This window comes from Arachis hypogaea, chromosome 10 (genome assembly GCF_003086295.3).
Source record: "Arachis hypogaea cultivar Tifrunner chromosome 10, arahy.Tifrunner.gnm2.J5K5, whole genome shotgun sequence".
In the NCBI taxonomy this organism is placed as follows: Eukaryota; Viridiplantae; Streptophyta; class Magnoliopsida; order Fabales; family Fabaceae; genus Arachis; species Arachis hypogaea.
In genome coordinates, this window is record NC_092045.1 from 14,515,339 (window position 1) to 14,536,819 (window position 21,481).

Here is a 21,481-nt window from a genome sequence, read left to right on the forward strand (position 1 = left end):
CGGGCCACAGACTATTGTCAGCAGAACATGCATGGATGTGGCAATATGCTTTTCTCTTGGGCATATCATCATATACCACTGTTGCGGCCGGAGGGATTTGTCACGCGTCGATTTCCCCTAAATGAGAGGTATGATAATTTTTTGCATCTTTTTCGTTAGTTACTGAAATAGTTTTGTGGTGTCTAAAATATTCGTGATGTTCCAAGTGGACGGGGTTACATCCAGATAATGCTAGAGGTGACAATAGGCTTCGATATTACAGGCATCTCCTTAATGGACTCGGCATTCTTAACATAAGTAATAAGGATTCATGGTATTAAAATTGTATAGTAAATAACTTTCGAACTTGTATATGATGCTTCTTCATGTGTGCATGGGCACGATGGGAGGTTCGGCCGAGGCGAGTGGTGCCCTGAGCTCTTGGGGTGCTGGCATGAGATGTGGGATGATCGTGGAGACCATATGCTCCAGCTACATCATGCGATAGACCTACGACCATCTCGAGCATATTTGTCATGGTACTTGCAGTGAGCGCACATAGAGCTTATTGGTCAGGGTGACCAGCACTTAGTCCCGGGCGAGGTTGTGTAAGATGATCTCCCGATTCACTATCCGGATGCTCCAGAGCTGCATCGACCAAAGGATGGTGAGCTTCCAGAGGTGTGGCCTCGGGATGGGAGATGTAGAGGAAGAGGGAGATGGAGATAAGGTGGAGGTACAGGGAGGCGTAGGGCTACAAAAGCCGGGTGCAACAGAGATTCTCTCAGCCCAACAGCTAGTAGACACGGGTCAGATCAAGCAGAGGGACACATGGTCGGGGAGCTCTCGAGACCTGTCCCTGGACTCCACTTGACTCTCAGACCTCCGGGCACTTCACATTTGTTAGAGGCCGGGCCCAGTCATCAGGGGCATATGGGAGGGACCGGGACCAGTGAACAAATTGATATTCAGTTTGATCTGCAGTCCAGCCTGTCAAATTTTAGAACGCAACCCTCATGTCATCCTATATTGGATATAATGGACATAGAGGATGCGAACAGGAGTTGGCCGGACTGGGTGCATACTTACATCTTTGAAGGTGATCTCATATTCATAGATGATGTGATAGCTCCACAACCGTGAATGTGGTCCTTGACCAATCAAACTGTTAAACATTTATCGTATTGATGTACTTCAAGTTGAATTTCATGACCTTCATCAACATATATGAGAATTTAGTGCCTAGTTGAAGCGGTGCTTGGGCATCTAAACCGTTCCTCGCAAAAAGTTCACCCAACCAAAAATAGATTGAATTAACAAGAGTGGTGATGGGAAGATTACGAGAACCCTTCATAATAGCATTGATGCACTCTGAGATGTTTGTTATCATGTGCCCATACCGACAGTCCTCATCTGCATATTGCATATGAACGAGACATTTCTTCAAGTCAGTTTGTGATTGCGATATTCTCACCCCTCCAATGACCAAAATAATGAGCAAACTCCCAGTGTGACTTTGAATATGTTATGTTAATAAGAACCTTCTTTAGGTCCTTGTTCTTGAAGTGAGTTATGAAGTTGGCAGCAATATCTCCGTATATCCTAGCAATGACTCTCTACTTTGCAAGCCAAACCTTTTTGTAGGACACCTTGTATCCAAAGTGATTCTCCACACCTCCTTGCAGAACCCTTATGCTGATGGTTGGATCTCGTTTGACCATTATGAATATGTGCTGAGCAATCACCTTCGAATCCAACCTTTGATGGTCTTAATCTGCCTATGTTTGCACGCAAGTGTGAGGATTATTGTACGTTCTCACCTCCCATTTTTCCTGTTTTTGGTGATAAGATATGCATATGTTCCATCCACAACCGGACCCAAACTAGATACATTGTACAACATACTTTAACTAGTGACTCTCTAGTATTTTATACTCCACAACTCTCCTAATGCTATATGTCTTAACTGCCAAGATGACTTCCTCCTTGTTTTCAAACTTCTGTCCAATCTCAAACTCATTCGTGGGATCCTCTTTGGGGCCTCCATGACTAAATAAACAATCTAAAGTCATTGCCTTGAGATTCGAAGTGAAAAAGTGATCCGGTTGGTCATATGGTCAAGAAATAGCAGGTTGTGTCAGTGCAATTTGTGTGTCACCGTAGTAGTTCATCTCTTCCTACTCCTCACCCTCATTAGGAATTTTCATTGGTTCAGCCTCAGCATCTTCACCGTCAACGAGATTAACTTGATAGGGATCGATCATCGAGTCCCTGATAGCAGAACCTTCGTGACTTTCAACATCTGATTGAATCATACCATCATTAGAATGTTCAACGTTTGACCCCTCTTGATTACCTTCAGGTGGCATATTTAGGTCAACCATTGTCCTTCTATTATTTGTTCTGACAACTCCACTTAAAGGAGAATCATATGCAATATCCGCAAATGATCCTCGTCCACTAAACTCAACTAGGAAAACAAATTATTCCAACAAATGGACATTTGTCCAACGATTGTGCCACACCTTTATAAGATGTATGCCCTCGTTATCACATAACTGATACCTAATTCAAAAAACATAAAATATTATCAAAACCTAAACTCTAATAAAAATAATACGGAAATAATAATCACAACTATAATCCATGATATACCTTTTGTAAAACAAAGAGTTATCTACTTACGATGGATGTAAGACCCGGTTAATTAACGGCTAATTAATCCATAAATGAGAATTTATTCTAGAAAGCCAAAAATGTGATTTTTATGGCTTAATATGATAGAGGAGATTGAGACGAGAATTTCGGTACCAATTTTGTGGAATTTGGACCAAGATTAGACCGAACGGGCCAAATTGGGCCAACCGGACTCAAAGTGGGCCCTTGGCCCAACTAAACTAAACCAAAACCCTAGTTTTAAACACTCTCTCTCCTCATTTGTTTCACACACATGCTGAAATGGAGTAAGGGAGGGGAAGAACACTCTCTCAAACTTCTGTCTCTCACTTGAACTTCAAAGTACCCTAACTTTTGATCTAGAACTCTGATTGCCGCATCGTTTGCAGCCACATGTTCATCACAAAGAGCTCTACAAAATTCATACAATAAATCTTGAGTTAAGCCATGTTTTTCTCTTTGAATTTCTAGCCTTATTTTTGAGTTTCATGAGCAAAAATGTTGAGATTTTGGGCTCTTTGATGTTATAGGACCCAACTCTCTTGAAGGAGAAGATTAATCTTGTCTCCTTGGACCTTGGGTGTGGTAAGATTCTCAACTCTAGTATAATTTGTTGTTCTATGATATTTAGGTATTGAGATGTTGTGTATGGATATGATGATTCTGGCTTAGATTGTGTATGTGTGAATATTGGGGCTTGATTGAGACCTTGGAAAGCTTGAAAAGGGATTTTTGGTGGTAAAAATCTGTTCTTGGAGGTTTTGAGACCTAGAGGGCTTGGACAAGTGGTTTGGAAGTACTCCGGTTGAGCTTGGGAAATCGGCTAAGGTATGGTCTCGGTTTCTCGTATCTAATATCTAATGTGGTAGGAAATACTTAAGCTAGAGGCCCTAAAATAGGCATTGAATTGTTGATGTTGTTGAATGGTCAAGAAATATTATGTGGTCATATATGTGATGATGATTATTGATGCCTTGATGGTATGATGTATGGGGAATATGCATGTTGTGATATATGCTTGATGAGTAATTGAGGTTGAATTGTGGGTGACACCATGGTGATGGTGAGTATGATATTGAGTATGTATAATGATGGTTAATTGAAAATGGTATTATTGGAATTTGGGATGAGAAAGTAAGTATGACATGTTTATGTGTTGTCTCTTAGCCATTTGATTGAGAAGTGTTAAATTCGTAGGATGATGCTTTGTGAAGTGTGGTGAAGTGTTAATGTGTGAGTTGAGGAGGCTTGATGTTAATTTTGGTACATTTTGATTGATTTCAAAAATGGTTGAAATTGACATGTTTTGGTTAATTTTGAAAGCAGATGAAATTGGCTTGTTTTGAAAATGGCACTTTGTGATTTTGTATGAAAACATGGTTTTTGGGCATAATTTAATGGGACATAACTTGGACTGCAGATCCTTGTTTTGTACCAAACTTATTTAGAAATGAAATTGGATCTAGGATGTCCATGCCGTTCGAAGAACGGGCGAAAATGATTTAAAATGAGAAAGTTATGTCCATCGGAAGATTGGGGGTTGAATCTGTAAATTCTGCAGCTTTTAACTTAGAAACTTTTTAGCAGAATGACCCCCCACGCGTAGGCGTACTTGGCGCGTGCGCGTTGTTCTTCAAGAAGGCACCATCCACGCGTGAGCGTAGTGTGCGCGGGCGCGTCGATGTGCTGCACCAAATTTCCAGCCTTTTTTCCGAGAGTTGTGCCAGTTTTGTGCCGGGGAACAAATGTACCAGCGCGTACGCGTCGTTTAGCTATTTTTCAATCCACGTGTCCACGTATATGACGCTTGCACGTCGATGAGTTTTGTGGCCATCCACGCGTGCGCATGGAGTGCGCGTACGTGTGGCCCTATTTTCATTCCAAAGTTGATTTTTGAGTTTTAAAAGCCAAATTTTATACTTCAAATCCTCCAATCTCCCCACTTGTGTCTTAAATCATTATGATATGCCTAGCAATGAGAAGAGGAGCTAGTGAATGTGGTAATTTGCGAGTGAAGCAAGGGAAAAATGAATGATCAATGAGGATCAAAGATGATTATGTGAGATGCGGAGGATGGCAGTGGAAGTGCTTGTTATGCCATGGGTCAAAGGGCCGTAATTGTTAATAAATTGGCTGGTTATGGATTTAACCGTGAGCCGGATGGCTAGATTATTTCCGTGTTACGGCGGAGCCATGATTATGGCTAAGTATAAATGCATATATGCTGTTGAATGAATTGTGAATGTTTGCACTTCCACTATTGGAGATGAGAGTTTTCCTGGGAGAAAGCAGCGGCTAGCCACCACGTGCTCCAGGTTGAGACTCGAAGCTCTTTTGACCCTATGTCGTAAGTGTGGCTGGGCACTATGAAAGTCCTGGATGAGCTTGCCCCAGTAAATATTCACTGGTGAGGGTGATGGATATGGATCATGATTATGATCAAGTTTATGATGAGTATAACTCGAGTTGGGGATACGCGACAGAGGGACAGTCCAATGGTTAGCTATCAGGACTTGTCGGGTTAGCTCTATAACTGACAGATGATATCATTAGCCATTAGGGACAGGCATTCATCATAGGCATACTATGTGAATTGATTGAGATTGCCTATTTGACTGCATATTACTTGCTATTTGTCTAAATGCCTTATTTGTTCCTATTTGTACATCTCTTGTCTGATATAACTGTGTTTGCTATATTATACTCCTGCTGGTGGTTGGGGAGGTCTGAAAGATTTGGAAAGGGAAGTATTAGTTAGACTGAAGAATCTTTAGTCAGATGCCCTTTATGGTTTAGCTTGTTTATAAGCTCTGATTTTATCTAAGGGGAAGTTATAGGATTGCCTTTGGCTTTCCTCTATTATTATATATTATATATGTGGTAGCTGTTACCATGCTGGGAACCTCTGGTTCTCACCCATGCAGATTTTGTGGTTTTCAGATGCAGGACGTGAGGTTTTTCGCTGAAGCATGATGGAGACTTCTGGATTAGCAAAGATCCTTTATTCTCGGGACTCTGTTTTGATTTTATGATTCCTCTTAGATACTTTTATCTCCATTGAATAATACAAACTGTGATGACTCCTCTTATAGGAGATTTTGGAGAATGGGTTCTCAGTTTTTGTGTCCCTTTGGATTTTCTTGGGGTTTCCTATTTTACTTACTTGTATATATATATGTTGCTATGCTCGGACCGGTTATCTTCGCATCCGGATTTGAGTTTTGATATTCCCGTTTTTGACACTCTTTTGTATATATATAATCTCGCGTTGGTTTATCCTTGTTCACTACGTTATCGATCGAAGTGTTGCGCATTTTCGAGTTACGATTTTTGTTTACCTCTTTTTCTTAAGAAGGCTCCCTAGTTATAATCATTTTTCACAATACTATTCGTACTAAATTTTTATTTTAAAGGCCGAAATACCTTGCCATCTCTGAATTATGACTTAAGCATAAGACTCTGTATGGTAGGGTGTTACATTATGGTATCAGAGCAGTTCGTTCCTGTAGAGTCTGAGGGACGGACTGACTATATTTCTATGCATTCTCTGTATGTGTGTTATATGCTATTAGTATATCTGCTTGATATAATTGGCATAAACGTTCATGAGCATACATTTGGAACTTTGAAGCACTGAACTCCCGATATTGTGACTGATCAACTTAATATCGATTGTTTGGTGTGTATAGAAACTAGATGGAGGTGGAGTTTAGGGCCCGATGACACTGGCAAATTTTTTGAAGGTTAATCCACCTAAGTTCAAGGGAACTACTAGCCCGACTGAAGCCGATACATGGTTTCAGGCTATGGAACGAGCACTGCAAGCACAGGTGGTACCTGAAGGGCAGCGTGTGGAGTTCGCTACCTATTTGCTCACTGGGGAAGCGTCACATTGGTGGCAAGAAATCCGATGTTTCCTGCAACAGGGTGATGATTATATCACCTGGGATGTCTTCCGAGAGGAGTTCTATAAGTACTTTCCGATTTCTGCTAGGACGGCCAAGGAGCTTAAATTATTGCAGCTGAAGCAGGGTATTATGTCCGTATCTGAGTATACTGACAAGTTTGAGGAGCTGTTCAGGTTCTCTCGTATGTGTCAAGGGACTCCGGTGGAATATAAGGAATGAAAGTATGTTAAGTATGAAGGAGAACTCCGGAGCGATATTTTTAGTTCAGGGGGACCAATGGAGATTAGGACTTTCTCCGAGTTGGTGAACAAGTGTAGGGTTCCTAAAGAGTGTGTGAAGAGGGCAGCCGCTGAGAAAGGAAGTCACAAAGGATCATTCCTACAGAACCGAGGGAAGAGCTTTGCACCTAGAGGTCCGCCTTTCAAGAGGGGAGGTTTCTTTAGGAGGCCCAACAACAACAACTCCCAAGGGAAAAGGTTTGAAAAGTAGCCTCAGAATGGTCAAGCTTGTACTAGGTGTGGAAGTCACCATTCGAGAGCACCATGCAAGGCCGGATGGGGTTTGTGCTACAATTGTGGAAAGGCGGGGCATAAAGCCGCAAGTTATCTGGAGAAGCAGAAGCAAGGTGATGGGAAAGCACAACAGATTGGTCGGGTATTTACCACCTCAGCTATGGGTGCCGAGGGATCCGAGACACTCATTCGAGGTAACTGTGAAATGGCTGGTCAAACTTTAAATGCTTTATTTGATTCGAGAGCATCGCATTCATTCATTGTATTTGAGAAAGCCCATGAGTTAGGATTGAAGATTGTAACCTTAGGTTATGACCTAAAAGTGTATAATGCTACCCATGAAGCCATGGAAATTAGGCTAGCATGCCCGAAAGTTTCGCTTAGGTTCAAGCAGTGTGATTTTGTCCATAATTTAATCTGCTTACCGATGATCTATCTTGATCTTATCTTGGGATTGGACTGGTTATCTAAGAACCATGTCCTGCTTGATTGTTCTACAAAGTCGGTGTACTTTATGCTGAAAGATACAGAAGGGCCGGTCATGATGAATAATTATTACTTGAATTCGATGATGGTGAACTGTTTCGGAATTGAATGTCAGGGTATCCTGTTGTTAACTGTGGGTGTTTCAGGTGATGATCAAAGGTTGGATCAGATTCCAGTAGTGTGTGAGTTTCCGGAGGTGTTTCCTGATGACATTGATGAATTTCAACGTAACCGAGAGGTCGAGTTTTCTATCGAATTGGTGCCTGGGGCAGGACCAATCTCAAGTGCTCCTTATAGAATGTCACCGTTAGAGATGGCCGAGCTAAAGTCTCAGTTAGAGGATTGGTGCACGAAATTGTGATCACTACTTTTCACAACTCAAATAATCCCCGGTGATGAAACCAAAAACTTGGTGTTCAATACCATGGCATAAACACAACTTCGCACAACTAACCAGCAAGTGTACTGGGTCGTCCAAGTAATAAACCTTACGCGAGTAAGGGTTGATCCCACAGAGATTGTTGGTATGAAGCAAGCTATGGTCACCTTGTAAATCTTAGTCAGGCAAACTCAAATGGGTATGAATGATATACGAATAAAACATAAAGATAAAGATAGAGATACTTATGTAATTCATTGGTGGGAATTTCAGATAAGCGTATGAAGATGCTTGGTCCCTTCCGTCTCTCTGCTTTCCTACTGTCTTCATCCAATCCTTCTTACTCCTTTCCATGGCAAGCTTATGCAAGGGTTTCACCGTTGTCAGTGGCTACCTCCCATCCTCTCAGTGGAAATGTTCAACGCACCATGTCACGGCACGGCTATCCATCTGTCGGTTCTCAATCAGGCCGGAATAGAATCCAGTGATTCTTTTGCATCTGTCACTAACGCCCCGCCCTCAGGAGTTTGAAGCACGTCACAGTCATTCAATCATTGAATCCTACTCAGAATATCACAGACAAGGTTAGACCTTTCGGATTCTCTTGAATGCCGCCATCAGTTCTAGCCTATACCACGAAGACTCTGATCTCACGGAATGGCTGGCTCGTTTGTCAGGCGAGCACTCGGTTGTCAGGCGATCAACCATGCATCGTGTATCAGGAATCCAAGAGATATTCACCCAATCGAAGGTAGAACGGAGGTGGTTGTCAGTCACACGTTCATAGGTGAGAATGATGATGAGTGTCACGGATCATCACATTCATCAAGTTGAAGAACAAGTGATATCTTAGAACAAGAACAAGCGGAATTGAATAGAAGAACAATAGTAATTGCATTAATACTCGAGGTACAGCAGAGCTCCACACCTTAATCTATGGTGTGTAGAAACTCCACCGTTGAAAATACATAAGAACAAGGTCTAGGCATGGCCGAATGGCCAGCCTCCCAATGATCTAAGAACTAGATGTCCGAAGATTAAAAATACAATAGTAAAAGGTCCTACTTATAGAAAACTAGTAGCCTAGGGTGTACAGAGATGAGTAAAAGACATAAAAATCCACTTCCGGGCCCACTTGGTGTGTGCTTGGGCTGAGTAATGAAGCATTTTCGTGTAGAGACTCTTCTTGGAGTTAAACGCCAGCTTTTATGCCAGTTTGGGCGTTTAACTCCCACTTTTGTGCCAGTTCCGGCGTTTAACGCTGGAATTCCTAAGGGTGACTTTGTACGCCGGTTTGGGCCATCAAATCTTGGGCAAAGTATGGACTATCATATATTGCTGGAAAGCCCAGAATGTCTACTTTCCAACGCCGTTGAGAGCGCGCCAATTGGGCTTCTGTAGCTCCAGAAAATCCGCTTCGAGTTCAGGGAGGTCAGAATCCAACAGCATCTGCAGTCCTTTTTGGTCTCTGAATCAGATTTTTGCTCAGGTCCCTCAATTTCAGCCAGAAAATACCTAAAATCACAGAAAAACACATAAACTCATAGTAAAGTCCAGAAAAGTGAATTTTAACTAAAAACTAATAAAAATATACTAAAAACCAACTAGATCATACTAAAAACATACTAAAAACAATGCCAAAAAGCGTACAAATTATCCGCTCATCACAACACCAAACTTAAATTGTTGCTTGTCCTCAAGCAACTGAAAATCAAATGAGATAAAAAGAAGAGAATATGCAATGAATTCCAAAAACATCTATGAAGATCAGTATTAATTAGATGAGCGGGGCTTTTAGCTTTTTGCCTCTGAATAGTTTTGGCATCTCACTCTATCCTTTGAAATTCAGAATGATTGGCTTCTTTAGAAACTCAGAATCCAGATAGTGTTATTGATTCTCCTAGTTAAGTTTGATGATTCTTGAACATAGCTACTTATTGAGTCTTGGCCGTGGCCCAAAGCACTCTGTCTTCCAGTATTACCACCGGATACATACATGCCACAAACACATAATTGGGTGAACCTTTTCAGATTGTGACTCAGCTTTGCTAGAGTCCCCAACTAGAGGTGTCCAGGGTTCTTAAGCACACTCTTTTTGCCTTGGATCACAACTTTATTTCTCTTTTTCTCTTTTTTTTTTCGTTTTCTTTTCTCCCTTTTTTTTCAAAATTTTCTCCCTTTTTTTTTTGTATTCACTGCTTTTTCTTGCTTCAAGAATCATTTTTATGATTTTTCAGATCCTCAGTAACATGTCTCCTTTTTCATCATTCTTTCAAGAGCCAACATTCATGAACCACAAATTCAAAAGACATATGCACTGTTTAAGCATACATTCAGAAAACAAAAATATTGCCACCACATCAACATAATTAAACTGTTATAAAATTCAAAATTCATGCAATTCTTTTCTTTTTCAATTAAGCACGTTTTTTTTTATTATTCAAGAAAGGTGATGGATTCATAGGACATTCATAACTTTAAGGCATAGACACTAAGACACTAATGATCACAAGACACAAACATAGATAAACATAAGCAATAATTTTCGAAAAACAGACAAATAAAGAACAAGGAAATTAAGGAACGGGTCCACCTTAGTGATGGCGGCTCTTTTTTCCTCTTGAAGGTCCTATGGAGTGCTTGAGCTCCTCAATGTCTCTTCCTTGTCTTTGTTGCTCCTCTCTCATGATTCTTGGTGATCCATGCATTGGCATAGAACTCTTGAACCATTAAGATTCCGACTTGTTGAATGGGGTTGGTAAGAACTTCCCAACCTCTTCTTCGGATCTCATGTCGGATCTCCGGATATTCACTCTTTTTGAGTGAAAAAGGGACCTCGGGGATCACCTTCTTCAAGGCCACAACTTCATAGAAGTGGTCTTGATGCACCCTTGAGATGAATCTTTCCATCTCCCATGACTCGGAGGTAGAAGCTTTTGTCTTCCCTTTCCTCTTTCTAGAGGTTTCTCCGGCCTTGGATGCCATAAATGGTTATGGAAAAACAAAAAGCAATGCTTTTACCACACCAAACTTAAAAGGTTTGCTCGTCCTCGAGCAAAAGAAGAAAGAAGAGAGTAGAAGAAGAAGAAATGAGGAAGAAGGGAATGGCTTTGTGTTCGGCCAAAAGGGGGTGGGTTTGGGTGGGAAAGTGGTTTGAATTTGAATGGTGAGGTAAGTGGGGTTTTATGAAGGATGGATGTGAGTGGTGAAGAGAAAGATGGGATTTGAAGGGTTTTTGGGGAAGAGGTGTTGAGGTGATTGGTGAATAGGTGAAGAAGAGAGAGAGTGGTGGGGTAGGTAGGGATCCTGTGGGGTCCACAGATCCTGAGGTGTCAAGGAAAAGTCATCCCTGCACCAAATGGCAAGCAAAATTGCGTTTTTAGCCATTTTTGGCGTTAAACGCTGGGCTGGTGCCCATTTCTGGCGTTTAACGCCAGCTTCTTGCCCTTTTCTGGCGTTTAACGCCAGTCTGGTGCCCCTTTCTGGCGTTAAACGCCCAGAATGGTGCCAGACTGGGCGTTAAACGCCCAACAGCTAGCCTCACTGGCGTTTAAACGCCAGCATGCTCTCCTCCAGGGTTTGTTGTTTTTCTTTCTGTTTTTTTCTTTCTGTTTTTGCTTTTTCCATTGATTTTGTGACTTCTCATGATCATCAACCTACAAAAAACATAAAATAACAAAAGAAAATAGTTAATTATAAAACATTGGGTTGCCTCCCAACAAGCGCTTCTTTAATGTCATTAGCTTGACAGAGGACTCTCATGGAGCCTCAGAAATGCTCAGAGCTATGTTGGAACCTCCCAACACCAAACTTAGAGTTGGAATGTGGGGGTTCAACACCAAACTTAGAGTTTGACTGTGGGGGCTCTGTTTGGCTCTGTTTTGAGAGAAGCTCTTCATGCTTCCTCTCCATGATGACAGAGGGATATCCTTGGGCCTTAAACACCAAGGATTCTTCATTCACTTGAATGATCAACTCTCCTCTATCAACATCAATCACAGCCTTTGCTGTGGCTAGGAAGGGTCTGCCAAGGATGATGGATTCATCCATGCACTTCCCAGTCTCTAGGACTATGAAATCAGTAGGGATGTAATGGTCTTCAATTTTTACCAAAACATCCTCTACAAGTCCATAGGCTTGTTTTCTTGAGTTGTCTGCCATCTCTAGTGAGATTTTTGCAGCTTGCACCTCAAAGATCCCTAGCTTCTCCATTACAGAGAGAGGCATGAGGTTTACACTTGACCCTAAGTCACACAAGGCCTTCTTGAAGGTCATGGTGTCTATGGTACAAGGTATTGAAAACTTCCCAGGATCCTGTCTCTTTTGAGGCAGTTTCTGCCTAGACAAGTCATCCAGTTCTTTGGTGAGCAAAGGGGGTTCATCCTCCCAAGTCTCATTTCCAAATAACTTGTCATTCAACTTCATGATTGCTCCAAGGTATTTAGCAACTTGCTCTTCAGTGACATACTCATCCTCTTCAGAGGAAGAATACTCATCAGAGCTCATGAATGGCAGAAGTAAGTCCAATGGAATCTCTATGGTCTCATTTTGAGCCTCAGATTCCCATGGTTCCTCATTGGGAAACTCATTGGAGGCCAGTGGACGTCCATTGAGGTCTTCCTCAGTGGCGTTCACTGCCTCTCCTCCCTCCCAAAATTCGGCCATATTGATGGCCTTGCACTCTCCTTTTGGATTTTCTTCTGTATTGCTTGGAAGAGTACTAGGAGGGAGTTCAGTAATTTTCTTGCTCAGCTGACCCACTTGTGCCTCCAAATTTCTAATGGAGGACCTTGTTTCAGTCATGAAACTTTGAGTGGTTTTGATTAGATCAGAGACCATGGTTGCTAAGTCAGAGGTATTCTGCTTAGAACTCTCTGTCTGTTGCTGAGAAGATGATGGAAAAGGCTTGCTATTGCTAAACCTGTTTCTTCCGCCATTATTATTGTTGAAACCTTGTTGAGGTCTCTGTTGATCCTTCCATGAGAGATTTGGATGATTTCTCCATGAAGGATTATAGGTGTTTCCATAGGGTTCTCCCATGTAATTCACCTCTTCCATTGAAGGGTTCTCAGGATCATAAGCTTCTTCCTCAGATGAAGCTTCCTTAGTACTTCCTGGTGCATTTTGTATTCCAGACAGACTTTGAGAAATCATATTGACTTGTTGAGTCAATATTTTGTTCTGAGCCAATATGGCATTCAGAGTGTCAATCTCAAGAACTCCTTTCTTCTGACTAGTCCCATTGTTCACAGGATTTCTTTCAGAAGTGTACATGAATTGGTTATTTGCAACCATTTCAATCAGCTCTTGAGCTTCTGTAGGCGTCTTCTTCAGATGAAGAGAGCCTCCAGCAGAGCTATCCAAAGACATTTTGGATAGTTCAGAGAGACCATCATAGAAAATACCTATGATGCTCCATTCAGAAAGCATATCAGAAGGACACTTTCTGATTAATTGTTTGTATCTTTCCCAAGCTTCATAGAGGGATTCTCCTTCCTTCTGTCTGAAGGTTTGGACTTCCACTCTAAGCTTACTCAATTTTTGAGGTGGAAAGAACTTTGCCAAGAAGGCATTGACTAGCTTTTTCCAAGAGTCCAGGCTTTCTTTAGGTTGAGAGTCCAACCATGTTCTAGCTCTGTCTCTTACAGCAAAAGGGAATAGCATAAGTCTGTAGACCTCAGGGTCAACCCCATTAGTCTTGACAGTGTCACAGATTTGCATGAATTCAGCCAAAAATTGATGAGGATCTTCCAATGGAAGTCCATGGAACTTGCAATTCTGTTGCATTAGAGAAACTAATTGAGGCTTAAGCTCAAAGTTGTTTGCTCCAATGGCAGGGATAGAGATGCTTCTCCCATAGAAGTCGGGAGTAGGTGCAGTAAAGTCACACAGCACCTTCCTTGCATTGTTAGCATTGTTGTTGTTTTCGGCTGCCATGAGTTCTTCTTCTTTGAAGAATTCGGTTAGGTCCTCTACAGAGAATTGTGCCTTAGCTTCTCTTAGCTTTCGCTTCAAGGTCCTTTCAGGTTCAGGGTCAGCCTCAACAAGAATGCTTTTGTCTCTGCTCCTGCTCATAAGAAAGAGAAGAGAACAAGGAAATATGGAATCCTCTATGTCACAGTATAGAGATTCCTTGAGGTGTCAGAGGAAAAGAAAATGGAAGGCAGAAGTAGAAAATTCGAACTTGTCAACGAAGATGGAGTTCGAATTTTGCATCAAGGAATAGTGTTAGTCCATAAATAGAAGGATGTGAGAAGAAGGGAAGCAATTTTCGAAAATTAAGTAAAAGATTTTGAAAACATTTTGAAAAACACTTAATTGATTTTCGAAAACCAAGAGTGGAAAAGAAATCAAGTGATTTTTGAAAAAGATTTTGAAATTAGAAATCAAAAAGATTTGATTGAAAACTATTTTGAAAAAGATGTGGTTAAGAAGATATGATTAGTTTTTAAAAAAATGTGATTGAGAAGATATGATTTGAAAAACATTTTTAAAAAGATTTGATTTTAAAAATTAATGACTTGGCTATCAAGAAAAGATATGATTCAAACATTAAACCTTCCTCAACAGAAAAGGCAACATGCTTGAAATGTTGAATCAAATCATTAATTGATAGCAAGTATCTTTGAAAAAGGAAAGAAATTGATTTTGAAAAAGATTTGATTGAAAAGATATGATTTGAAAAAGATTTGATTTTGAAAAACTTTGAAAACCTGAAAAAAAATTGCATTGAAAACAGAATCTTCCCTCTTGTGCCATCCTGGCGTTAAACGCCCAGAATGGTGCACATTCTGGCGTTTAACGCCCAAAACACTACCTTTTTGGGCGTTAAACGCCCAACCAGGTACCCTGGCTGGCGTTTAAACGCCAGTCTGTCCTTCTTCACTGGGCGTTTTGAACGCCCAGCTTTTTCTGTGCAATTCCTCTGCAGTATGTTCTGAATCTTCAATTCTTTGTATTATTGACTTGAAAGGACACAAATTAAAAAGATTTTTGGATTTTTAATAATGAGGAAAAATCAAAATACAACTAAAATCAAATAACAATGCATGCAAGACACCAAACTTAGCAGTTTGTATGCTACTGACACTAATGAGAATGCATATGAGACGCATAAACACTCAAGTCAAGAGAATTCAAAGATCAAAGTAAGAAATCATCAAGAACAACTCGAAGATTCTTAAGACACATGAATGAATGCATGCAATTGACACCAAACTTAAAATGAAACACTAGACTCAAACAAGAAACGTTTTTTTGGATTTTATGATTTTGTAAATTTTTTTGGATTTTTCGAAAATTAAGTGGAAAAAGGTATCAAAATTCTTAATGAGAATTCCAGGAATCATGCAATGTTTAGTCTAAGACTCCGGTCCAGGAATTAGACATGGCTTCACAGCCAGCCAAGCTTTCAAAGAAAGCTTCGGTCCAAAACACTAGACATGGCCAATGGCCAGCCAAGCCTTAGCAGATCACTGCTCCAAAAGCAAGATTGATAGAAATCAACAAGCTTTTGTGATGATAAGTTGAAACCTCGGTCCAATGAAATTAGACATGGCCTCTCAGCCAGCCAGACTTCAACAAATCATCATGAAACTCTAGAATTCATCTTCAAGAATTCCGAAAAAAAAAATACCTAATCTAAGCAATAAGATGAACCGTCAGTTGTCCAAACTCAACAATCCCCGGCAACGGCGCCAAAAACTTGGTGCACGAAATTGTGATCACTACTTTTCACAACTCAAATAATCTCCGGTGATGAAACCAAAAACTTGGTGTTCAATACCATGGCATAAACACAACTTCGCACAACTAACCAGCAAGTGTACTGGGTCGTCCAAGTAATAAACCTTACGCGAGTAAGGGTCGATCCCACAGAGATTGTTGGTATGAAGCAAGCTATGGTCACCTTGTAAATCTTAGTCAGGCAAACTCAAATGGGTATGAATGATATATGAATAAAACATAAAGATAAAGATAGAGATACTTATGTAATTCATTGGTGGGAATTTCAGATAAGCGTATGAAGATGCTTGGTCCCTTCTGTCTCTCTGCTTTCCTACTGTTTTCATCCAATCCTTCTTACTCCTTTCCATGGCAAGCTTATGCAAGGGTTTCACCGTTGTCAGTGGCTACCTCCCATCCTCTCAGTGGAAATGTTCAACGCACCCTGTCACAGCACGGCTATCCATCTGTCGGTTCTCAATTAGGCCGGAATAGAATCCAGTGATTCTTTTGTGTCTGTCACTAATGCCCCGCCCTCAGGAGTTTGAAGCACGTCACAGTCATTCAATCATTGAATCCTACTCAGAATACCACAGACAAGGTTAGACCTTCCGGATTCTCTTGAATGCCGCCATCAGTTCTAGCCTATACCACGAAGACTCTGATCTCACGGAATGGCTGGCTCGTTTGTCAGGCGAGCACTCGGTTGTCAGGCGATCAACCATGCATCGTGTATCAGGAATCCAAGAGATATTCACCCAATCGAAGGTAGAACGGAGGTGGTTGTCAGTCACACGTTCATAGGTGAGAATGATGATGAGTGTCACGGATCATCACATTCATCAAGTTGAAGAACAAGTGATATCTTAGAACAAGAACAAGCGGAATTGAATAGAAGAACAATAGTAATTGCATTAATACTCGAGGTACAGCAGAGCTCCACACCTTAATCTATGGTGTGTAGAAACTCCACCGTTGAAAATACATAAGAACAAGGTCTAGGCATGGCCGAATGGCCAGCCTCCCAATGATCTAAGAACTAGATGTCCGAAGATTAAAAATACAATAGTAAAAGGTCCTACTTATAGAAAACTAGTAGCCTAGGGTGTACAGAGATGAGTAAAAGACATAAAAATCCACTTCCGGGCCCACTTGGTGTGTTCTTGGGCTGAGCAATGAAGCATTTTCGTGTAGAGACTCTTCTTGGAGTTAAACGCCAACTTTTATGCCAGTTTGGGCGTTTAACTCCCACTTTTGTGCCAGTTCCGGCGTTTAACGCTGGAATTCCTAAGGGTGACTTTGTACGCCGGTTTGGGCCATCAAATCTTGGGCAAAGTATGGACTATCATATATTGCTGGAAAGCCCAGGATGTCTACTTTCCAACGCCGTTGAGAGCGCGCCAATTGGGCTTCTGTAGCTCCAGAAAATCCGCTTCGAGTGCAGGGAGGTCAGAATCCAACAGCATCTGCAGTCCTTTTTGGTCTCTGAATCAGATTTTTGCTCAGGTCCCTCAATTTCAGCCAGAAAATACCTGAAATCACAGAAAAACACACAAACTCATAGTAAAGTCCAGAAAAGTGAATTTTAACTAAAAACTAATAAAAATATACTAAAAACCAACTAGATCATACTAAAAACAATGCCAAAAAGCGTACAAATTATCCGCTCATCAAGGATTTGTTGGGTAAGAACTTTATCCGACCAAGTGTTTCCCCGTGGGGTGTTCTAGTATTATTGGTAAAGAAGAAAGATGGGAGTATGCAGCTCTGTGTGGATTACAGGCAGCTGAACAAGGTCACCATAAAGAATAAGTAGCCACTGCCGAGAATTGATGATCTCATGGATCAGTTACAAGGAGCTGGGGTTTTCTCCAAAATCGATTTGTGATCCGGTTATCACCAGATAAGGGTGAAGGGTGAGGATATCCCTAAGACCACTTTCAGGACTCGTTATGGTCATTACGAGTACACTGTAATGTCTTTTGGGTTAACGAACGCTCCTACAGTGTTTATGGATTACATGAATAGAGTGTTCCATCCATTTCTTGATAAATTTGTTGTTGTCTTCATTGACGACATACTGATTTACTCCAAGACTGAAGAAGAGCATACGGAACACTTGAGGACCATGTTACAGATTTTAAAGGAGAAGAAGCTCTATGGGAAACTGTCTAAGTGTGAGTTCTGGAAGAGTGAGGTGAAATTTTTGGGTCATGTGGTGAGTAAGAAGGAAATAGCCGTAGATCCAACTAAGGTGGAGGCTGTGATGGATTGGAAGCAACCAACCACAGTAACTGAGATAAGGAGTTTTCTGGGCTTAACTGGCTATTACCAAAGGTTCATCAAAGGCTTTTCGCAATTAGCATTGCCATTGACAAAGTTAACCCGCAAAGACACTCCGTTTGTTTGGACTCCTGAGTGCGAGGAGAGCTTTCAGGCATTGAAGAAAAAGTTGACCACTGCACCTGTGTCAGTGTTACCTGAGCCAAACGAGCCTTTTGAGGTGTACTGATGTCTCATTAAAGGGTCTAGGGTGCGTGCTGATATAGCATCATAATATGGTGGCGTATGCCTCACGACAGTTGAGGCCTCATGAAGTTAGTTATCCTACGCACGATTTGGAACTCGCTGCAGTTGTGTTTTCCTTGAAGGTATGGAGGCATTATCTCTATGGGGTTAAGTTCCAAGTCTTCTCCGATCACAAGAGCTTGAAATATCTCTTTGATCAGAAAGAGCTTAATATGAGGCAGAGGAGGTGGATGGAATTATTGAAGGACTACGACTTTAAGTTGAATTACTATCTAGGAAAGGCAAATGTAGTGGCGGATGCATTAAGTTGGAAGTCATTATATGCGGCTTGGATGATGCTTCAAAAGGAGAAGTTGCTCAAGGGATTCGAGAGTCCGAAAATTGGTGCTCGAGAAGTATCTGGAACCTTGTGTTTGAGCCAATTAGAAATTTCAAGTGACTTTAAGTCCGAACTCCTAAAGGCTCACGAAAATGATGAAGCGTTATGGAAGGTGTTACCGGCTATTGAGCAAGAGAAGCAGTGGAGAGTGTCGGAAGAAAAAGATGGGTTATGGAGATTCAAGGGTAGGATCATTGTGTTGGATGTTGGCACTTTGAGGCAAGATATCTTAAAGGAGGCACACAAAAGCAGATTCTCCATTCACCCGGGAAGTACTAAGATGTACCATGATTTAAAGGCGATGTTTTGGTGGCTAGGTATGAAGATGATGTGGCGGGATATGTTTCAAAGTGCTTAACTTGTCAAAAGGTAAAGAATGAACATCAAAGACCTTCCGGGATGTTGCAACCCTTAGAGGTTCCCCAATGGAAATAGGAAAGTATTGCAATGGACTTTGTGTCGGGATTGCCAAGAGTAGGGCTGGTTTTGATGCTATCTGGGTGATTGTGGACCGACTGACGAAGTCAGCTCACTTTTTACCCGTTCGGATGACTTACACCCTTGAGGAGCTAGCACGGTTATACATAAAGGAGATTGTGAGACTTTATGGTGTACCTGCTACTATAATCTCTGATAGAGATCCTCGTTTCACTTCGAGGTTCTGGGGTGCATTTCAGAAAGTTTTTGGAACCCGATTAAGCTTGAGTACAACTTACCATCCTCAAACAGATGGTCAATCCGAGAAGACGATCCAAACACTAGAGGATATGTTGAGAGCTTGTGTTTTGGACCAACTGGCGAGTTGGGATCGGTATATGCCGTTAGTGGAGTTTGCATACAATAATAGTTACCAAGCAAGCATCAGAATGGCTCCGTATGAGGCCTTGTATGGGAGGAAATGTCAATCTTCACTATGTTAGTATGAAGCTGGAGAGAAAAGGTTGTTGGGGCCGGAGATGATAGCTGAGACCACTGAACAAGTTAAGAAAATTCGAGATAGGATGCTTACGGCGCAGAATCGTCAGAAGAGTTACACCGATCAGAGGCAGAAATCCTTGGAATTTGAGGAAGGAGATCATATTTTCCTTAAGGTTACTCCGACCACAGGAGTAGGTAGGGCGATTAAAGCGAAGAAGTTGAATCCTCGATACATTGGTCCATTTCAGATCTTGGAGAGGATTGGACCGGTGGCGTATCGGATGGCTCGACCACCTCATCTTTCGAACCTGCACGACGTGTTTCATGTGTCACAGCATCAGAAGTACACTCCTGATGCTAGCCACGTGTTGGAACCTGAATTGGTTCAGTTAAGAGAAGATTTGACGCTTCCAGTGGCTCCAGTTAGAATTGATGATACTAGTATCAAACGGTTGCATGGAAAGGAGATTTCATTAGTCAAAGTGGCTTGGAGTCGAGGCTGTGTTGAGGAACACACTTGGGAACTTGAGTCGGAGATGCGAACGGATTATCCGCACTTATTCTCAGGTAATTGAATTTGAATTTTGTGAAAAAAATTCCCAATTAGGTGGGTAGAATGTAAGACCCAGTTAATTAACGGCTAATTAACCCATAAATGAGAATTTATTCTAGAAAGCCAAAAATATGATTTTTATGGCTTAATATGATAGAGGAGATTGAGACGAGAATTTCGGTACCAATTTTGTGGAATTTGGACCAAGATTGGACCGAACAGGCCAAACCGGGCCAACCGGACCCAAAGTGGGCCCTTGGCCCAACTAAACTAAACCAAAACCCTAGTTTTCATCACTCTCTCTCCTCATTTGTTACACACACACGCTAAAATGGAGTAAGGGAGGGGAAGAACACTCTCTCAAACTTCTATCTCTCACTTGATCTTCAAACCACCATAACTTTTGATCTAGAGCTCTGATTGTCGCAACGTTTGCGGCCACGCGTTCACCGCGAAGAGCTCTACAAAACCCATACAACCAATCTTGAGGTCAGCCACGTTTTGCTCTTCGAATTTCCAGCCTTGTTCGAGTTTCATGAGAAAAAATGTTGAGATTTTGGGCTCTTTGATGTTATAAGACCCAAGTCTCTTGAAGGAGAAGATTAATCCTGTCTTCTTGGACCTTGGGTGTGGTAAGATTCTCAACCTTAGTGTAATTTGTTATTCTATGATGTTTGGGTATTGCGATGTTGTGTATGGGTATGATGATTGTGGCTTAGGTTGTGTATGTATGAATATTGGGGCTTGATTGAGACCTTGGAAAGCTTGAAAAGGGATTTTTGGTGGTAAAAATCTATTCTTGGAGGTGTTGAGACCTAGAGGGCTTGTGGACAAGTGATTTGGAAGTGCTCCGGTTGAGCTTGGGAAATCGGCTAAGGTATGGTCTCGATTTCTCGTATCTAATATGTAATGTGGTAGGAAATACTTAGGCTAGAGGCCCTAAGATAGGCATTGAGTTATTGATATTGTTGAATGGTCGAGATATATGATGTGGTCATATATGTGATGATGATTATTGATGCCTTGATGGTATGATGTGTGAGGAATATGCATGTTGTGATATATGCTTGATGAGTAATTGAGGTTGGATTGTGGGTGACACCATGTTGACGGTGAGTATGATATTGAGTATGTGTAATGATGGTTAATTGGAAATGGTATTATTGGAATTTGGGATGAGAAAGTATGTATGACATGTTTATGTGTTGTCTCTTAGCCATTTGATTGAGAAGTGTTAAATTAGTGGGATGATGCTTTGTGAATTGTGGTGAAGTGTTAATGTGTGAGTTGAGGAGGCTTGATGTTGATTTTGGTACATTTTGATTGATTTCAAAAATGGTTGAAATTGACATCTTTTGGTTAATTTTGAAAGGGGATGAAATTGGCTTGTTTTGAAAATGGCACTTGGTGGTTTTGTATGAAAACATGGTTTTTGGG

General features: G+C 41.3%; 1 non-coding gene across 1 annotated transcript; it reads left to right on the forward strand.

Moving 5' to 3' along the window:
* Positions 1-13,364: 13,364 nt before the first annotated feature.
* Positions 13,365-13,472, forward strand: LOC112719214 (small nucleolar RNA R71). Its single transcript, XR_003161525.1, has one exon. It is a non-coding gene; the product is annotated as a small nucleolar RNA R71 (small nucleolar RNA).
* Positions 13,473-21,481: the final 8,009 nt, after the last annotated feature.